At 32.8% G+C, this 7,211-nt stretch overlaps 1 long non-coding RNA gene across 2 annotated transcripts; it reads left to right on the top strand.

The window, feature by feature from the left end:
- Positions 1–3,615: 3,615 nt before the first annotated feature.
- LOC106319245 lies at positions 3,616–6,225 on the top strand. 2 transcript variants are annotated; one of them, XR_001265455.1, is made up of 4 exons: positions 3,616–3,872; positions 3,959–4,344; positions 5,714–5,782; positions 5,867–6,225. It is a non-coding gene; the product is annotated as an uncharacterized LOC106319245 (long non-coding RNA). The 2 variants fall into 2 exon arrangements; XR_001265454.1 differs by lacking the exon at positions 5,714–5,782.
- Positions 6,226–7,211: the final 986 nt, after the last annotated feature.

Below are 7,211 nucleotides of genomic sequence, written 5' to 3'. Positions count from 1 at the left end.
TGGAATGTCGTCCGTCGGAATTTCGTCGGAAATATATCCGTCGGAAATTTGTCGGAAATATATCCGTCGGTATTTCGTCGGAAACTTGTCTTTTGGAATTCCGTCGGAAATGCGTCAGAAAATTCGACGAAATTCCGACGATTTTTTTTTTCCGACGAGTTAGAACCGACGACTTTTTTCGGCTTATTCCGACGGATTTCCGACGAAATCGTCCGTAGGAAACAAGCTGTTTTTTTTGTAGTGAATGTTATCTTTATGCCAAACAATACAAAGGAAAAGCTTATACGAAAGTGTTGTGGGTTATAAATATAATGTCTCTCTATGGCAAATTAAACGTGTTTTGATGTCTCTCTATGGCAAATTAAAAGTGTTTTGATGGTTTTGGCATGCTCGCAGGTGAGAACATGTTAACTTTATGAACATTGTATCAGCAAAAATGATAGTAGGTTAAATAAATGTTGGGCTGAACATGTTAATCAGATTAAAAATAGTATAGATTGTGTAGGGTGTTGTATTGTTATTGTTTGAACAGAATCCAATCGATCAAATAATCAGACCGGTTTATAATATTAATTTTCTCAGCACCATTAAACACATTCAAATACTTCCAAAGTAGGCAATTAATAATTATGTATTCATTATTAAATGGTTTGTTACTATAAGCCTTGGTCGTATTTGAATGGGGGATATTATATATCGAATATATTTTCCTTGCTAAGCAATTCTGTTTTTTGTAAATATGTATATATTGTATTTAATACGAAAAAGCTTTGGGTAGAAGGCATGATGTGATATTTATATAAATGATGGCTACCAAAAATGGTGTGTAACTGTTTCTTAAAAGTTAAAACTTATTCTGTGAAGTCATCGAAATACACATGGCCTTCTCGTGAAAAGGTTTAACATTTTTATTATTGTCACTGCAGGAAATATAAGTTTTAATAGCAGTAGAAAATAATGCTTTTTACCTTTGTGACATGGTTGACATACTACTTTTGTGATATGGTTGACATACCCCTAAATTTTAAATAGCGTTTGTGAAAATACAAACGCTATGTTTGATTGCTCCGATTTCAATTCTACACATGGTTATATCCTAACGCATTAAACTTCAAACTTAAACAATACATCTCAGTAATTTTTATATATCCATAAAATTTGAAACTTTTAAAATTTGTTAAAATCTAATAGTTAAAATTATAACAAAAACAATGACGAGTTATAATTATTTTATTTCTTTTTCTGCTTCTTCTTTCTTAACTTTCTATTGGTTAAAAAAAATCACATGGATAACCCCTCATGATTAATATTAACCATTGATTAAAAATGATCTAATGGACCAAAATGCTTCTACTTCTAGCTTTCTCTACGCTCTTCTCTCTTTACGAAAATAAAATCTAGAAACAGATCGTCTCTGTCGATGGCGAAGCCTCCACGTCTCCGCATCTCCTCGTCTCCGTCACACCTCGTTCTCTCTCTCGTCTATTGTTGCAAGGCGGAGCAGCGTCGAAGGCGGAGCAGCGTCGAAGGCGGCGGCGGCTCAGATCCCGAGCTTCTTTACCATATGGCGTCCATTGCTTCTAAGTTGTATATGTCTTCGCCTCGAAACCCTAGCATATATGAATCGTTGTAGCTGCGTTTCTCATCTGATTGCTCGTGATTGTTTTGGTGGCAGATGATGTTAGTCTTCTAGTGTTGTTGCTTGGTACGAATCCCTTATCTAGGACACTACATCAACTATGTTCTCTCAGTTCCTCTCTCATATAAGTAAGTGTCTTTCTTGCGAGTTTTATCTGTGAATGATTTCGTTTTGTCTTCTCAGTTCTGTTTTCTTCAGCTTCTGTGTTTTTTTTTGTGTCTATAGTGACTGAGAACCAGAAGAATACCACAGTGACTGATCAGAACACTATTTCTCTGTCTCTGTCTGATGAATCTAAAAGTACTGCTCTCTGTGATTCAGTTGATAACTCACCCCAGGTTAGGACTCAGATTTGAATGATGAATCTTTCCTATAAGGTTTCTGCAAAGTTAGGAGGTCTTATTGGTTTATACTTTTTTGATTGATTTAGAAATCCATACAATATTTATAAATCCAAGAAAAATATACAAATTTTCAAATTCTCTCGAATTCGGAGGTTTTCCCTCGGATTTGAGCCTTTGTAATTTTAACAAAGAAATCCATGCAAATCCATTCAAATCCATTATGAAATCAAATCTATTAGTAAATCCGTATGATTGAATAACACTTGATTTGAATTAGAATTTATGAATCATTAAACGAATAACACATGATTTCAATACATATTTTAAAATCATAGAACCAATAACGTATGAGAATGTCATATGATAAAAAAAAAATCTAATACTAATAAAAAAATTAGAAAAAAATAAAAATAATATTTTTACTTCGAATTCTAAACCCTAAACATGCCTCATCCAACACTTATAAAAATTTCAAAATGAACATTCGTAGAATTAATAACTAGAGCAAAAGTAAAGTATATTACTCTAATCTCTATGACGATATCTAGAGCAAATGAAATCTTCATCAAAATCTAAAAATCACAAATGTAAAACTGAAAAGGGAAATCTCTTCTTTTTTTGTCAGCACCGAATTTTTTAATTGAAAACTTAGAATATAAAACATAATCTAAAAACTAAAAAAAAAAGTAAAAATTATTTATTGGTTCAACCGGTGGTTCAACCTGTATTGGGTTCCAGGTTTTAGTGGATTTTTGCGGGTTTTTAAATATTGGGTTTTCCACAAAACCCAAACCTGATTTTTTCTGGGTCACCGGGTTTACCGGTTCAACCGCGGATCCGGGTCGAGTTTCAAAACACTGGTTTCAACCCTAACCCCTAAACATAAATTTTAAAACTTCAAATTTTTTTCACAATATAACTTTAATCTTAAATTTAAATTCAAAATTTAATCATTTTAAAAATACAATCTAAACTTTAAATTATAAACCTCAAACGGTAAATCATAAATTTACAACCTAAATCTAATCCATAAACTCCAAATTTAAACCTTGCATACAAAAATTTAAAACTCTAATGCTTTATTATTTAATTTAAAATCTAATATTAAATCTTAAATCTATACACAAAACAATAGATTCCAAACCCTAAATTTTAATCTTTTCACAATTCACTCTCAAATCTTAAACTTCAAACTTAAACTTTATACCTCAAATCATAAAACCTAAACTCTAAAGCTTATATCTAATCTAAAACTATATACTTAATTTAAATGTTCAAAACTATAATTCTATACCCCAAACTTTATTTCGTTAACCATAATTCTAATTCATATACCCTAAACACTGATAACAAAGTTTAAAATTTTAAAATTTAAATTCAAATCTAAAATTAATTATTTCAAATTTGAAATCAATATCTTTAAATTTTGTCTCAAAATAATTTATGTACATTACAATTTTACCACTAATACTTTGGGTATTGAAACAAAAATAGAATAAGAAAGTAGTTACAAAAATTTGATTGGTCAAAACAAACTGACCAATAACGTACAAGGGTAGAGATCAGACCTTTTAAACCACAACCGTTGATTAACCTAAATTTAATGGACAAGATCTTGTCTTTCTAATCTCTTCTCTTGTGTTTCTTCCCGTCCCTTTCTCTTCTATTTTGTTTCCACTTTTTTTTTCTTCGTTAATCATGCTCCCTAATCTCACAAATCTTGTCTCTCTAATATCTTTTTTCATCACCACTAAACCTTTGTTACCACCAGGTCTTGTCAACCTCTCCACCACATCTCGTCGTCGTTGCAGCCATAGCTTCGTCACCACCATAGCTTGTCCATCGAGGCGAGGATGAAAAATCGTTTGACCTCCTCACCACTACGACACGTAAAGTCACTTCCCCTTCCTCTTATATGTCCCTCTTTCTTTTCACCTTCCTATTTACTTGTAATTGATTTTTGTTTTGTTTACAGATCTAAGAAGGAACCGGGAAGGAGAAGAAGTGGTGTTACAGAGTGGTGTCTCCGGCTTCGTCTCTCTCCCTCTCTCTCTCTCTCTCTCTCTCTCTGTGTGTGTTCTGATTCCGGTTTTGTTTTTCTGTTCTTAGTAAAAAAGGCGGAGGAGGCTGAAGAAGCTTGATGGTTGTGGTCTCGGCGTCAACAGTGGTGGTCTTGACTTCGTCAATGGTAGCTTAGCGCGGTGGTGGAGGCTGAATAAGCTTACCTGTGGTGTTCTTGGCTGGTGGTGGAGGCTGAATAAGCTTACCTGTGGTGTTCTTGGCTGGTGGTCTCGGCCTCAAAGATGAAGAAAACGAAGGAGCTGAAGTTGACGGCGAAGGAGATAAAGTTACGGCAAAAAGGTTAGATGTAGGGTTAATTTTTTTTTTTAGGTTAAACTTTTTAGATTTACATTTCCAAACCGGGTCTTGTAAACCGGAATTTATTTGTAAACCATAATTTATTATAATTAGTGGTTTTAATTTTTAATTAATTATCGATTCCAATATATAAAAGCTAATTATATATTATAAAGAAATTTGTATAAATCAAATTAAATAATAAAGAAATGTTAAATATATAAATAAATTTAATAATATTTTTATCATCTTATTATAAATATTAACAATTGCATAAACAATAAAGTAGTCCTCGGCATTCGGTTTATTCGGGTTATACAGTTTGGTTCGTTCGGGTTAGATAAAAGCTCGCCGAACTAAACCGAATTAGATTGCGGTTCGGTTTTGCTCGGACATCGGTTTATTCAGTTCGGTTACACGCTGAAAAATCTATACCGAAGTGAACCGACTTTTCATATTTATCGGTTTGTTTTGTTCGATTTTATGGCCTCAAAAAGTCAATAGAAAATAGTTTAAGCAAAGAAGCCACGAAGATTATATAAAACTGTGAGAAGATGAGGAATGAGAGAACAGAATGCTGAAGATGCTCTGAGATTTGTGTCGAGAAGAAATGTTCCACTGTGAGAATAGATATTACGAGATGTACGACAATAAAAGAGAAAGATGAAGAGGCTCCGATTTTTAGTTCTAGGATTTTTTCCTTTTTATACATGTTTCTTGGATCAGATTAATTGAGTAGTGGGTTTTATATTTTTCTTTTAAATGGACATTTAATAATTTGGGCCAGACTAACAAATTAAAATAGAAACGTAGAAAGCATATACAGGTCCATTTAAAGCCCATTCATTGCAAAGCTTAGTAAAAATTAATTAGGTTTCGACAGAGCGACGGCGGTAGTTTCTAAACTCAAAAGAAAGTGAAGAACCGGTGAACCAGATGTTAGGAAAGAGACTGGATGCGTGATGGAGAGCAGAAACCGAAGAAACCGATTGGTTTGAGACTGCCGAACCGAACCGCACCGAGAGCCGAAGTATATTTGGAAAGGTTCCGATTGGCTTTGCAGTCCCAAACCGAGTGAAACCGAAAACCCAAAAAATGGGTTCGGTCGGTTCGGTTCAGGCGGAATGCCCATGACTACAATATTGTTGTATAGTTAATTATAGCATAAACGAAAATCGCTATTAAAAGTATCAGACCTATTATAATGGGCGCTGTCAGAACGGCTAAGGAAGCGTTATCAAACAGGATTTATAGCGTTTTTCGTCTGCTATTACTACCCTTATTTCCCGTAGTGTGTTAGACTAACATACAAACCATTTCTGCTTCAAAGCTCAATCAAATTCTGTTGACCAAAAACTCATTTTGTTTTCAGAAGGATTTAGGCAATTGGCATAATGAGACATCTTCAAAGCAAAAACCTATGGAATTCGTATTGGTTGATGTTAGTTACTTTGATCTATTTATATTTTGTACTGTTTTTCTTAAATATTATCATATCATCTTAACCCTGTTATATATGTTTCAGGGATCCAAATTAATCAATGCATGTTCAAATTAATCAATGCATGTCAGGAAGCACCAATGGTCCTTCATCATCAAGGGACATCGATCTAATCGCAGGGTGCAACATATCGGCCATGGAAGATAGAAACTGAGACTTTGCAACGGCGGCGCAAGGGTGCAGGTGAATCACTTGAGGGAGAATGTCAACCGTAGTCGAAGCAAATTTACCGTGAATCAAGCTAAATTCAATTATGATTTTTTGAGAAATCATCGTATAAGGAAAACTTGCGCTGGACGTTGAAATAATTTGAGAAAGTTCCACGAGGCTAAAGGAAAGTATAGAAATTAGCTCACAATGAGAATATTACCGGTAAGTAAAAAGGAAACTTTCTGAAAACGGTACCGTTGCCCAATGAAAATCCACTCACTGACGAGGGAAAGAGAATATTTAAAAATGGAAAGACAAGAGATTGCCCGGTTAATCGGAAATCGCCGGAGCTAAAGGTTAAAAAAAATTATACCTTTTAATTTATTAGTCAGCATGCATTGTTAATGTGGCTTTCGAATGCATGTAATGTTAATGTCAATATGAGAAATAAAAAGATGGAACACGGTTGTGCAATGTAAATGTTGGTTCTGAGTGGAATGGGCCTAAATTGTTGCAAACCTTAATAGAATATTGTTCGTGTTAATCTTATGAAAAAATTTAACAAATTATTTGTATATTCATGAACAATTATCTATATGTTATACAAGAGAACTTTGGCACCACGCCATCAATCTTAATTAATTATGAGTTAGATAAGGAAAAAAATTGTTTTGGTGATGTTAATATGAGAAATCAAAAGAACCACTGTCCGAAGTATAGGTATAAAATATTTTAGCGAATTTAATGTGCCTTGATAAGCAATCGTGTATCTGTTAAAAATGTTAATTTTGTATTTAATCCCCTGTATATTATTTGTGAAACATTACAACTTCTTTTTGTAGCCACATGTCATCACTAGGATGATTCTTAGAATTATTAGAGAAATAGGTTGGTCCATCTAATTATATAATAAGTTTTTTATTAAACTAACCATAAATTCATTATTAATGTCATTTATTATTTCGTTAAATAAAGATTACGGAATTGCCTAATGTGGGTAAAGTATATATGACAATTAATGATTTTGAATAATAAAGATCTAATAAAAAAATGTATCTTCTATCAAATTTGTTTAATTTAAAACTATTAAAATAATTTTTTTTTAAAAACACAATAACCATATCATAAAAATTTACATTTTTCTGTATATTTTATATTTTGAATTTCAAAAAATGACTATAAATTACTAAAACTGTTAAAAGTCTCACATTCAAATTTT

The sequence above is a fragment of the Brassica oleracea genome, chromosome C2 (genome assembly GCF_000695525.1).
Source record: "Brassica oleracea var. oleracea cultivar TO1000 chromosome C2, BOL, whole genome shotgun sequence".
Lineage (NCBI taxonomy): Eukaryota > Viridiplantae > Streptophyta > Magnoliopsida > Brassicales > Brassicaceae > Brassica > Brassica oleracea.
This window is presented reverse-complemented; position numbering and strand designations above follow the sequence as displayed.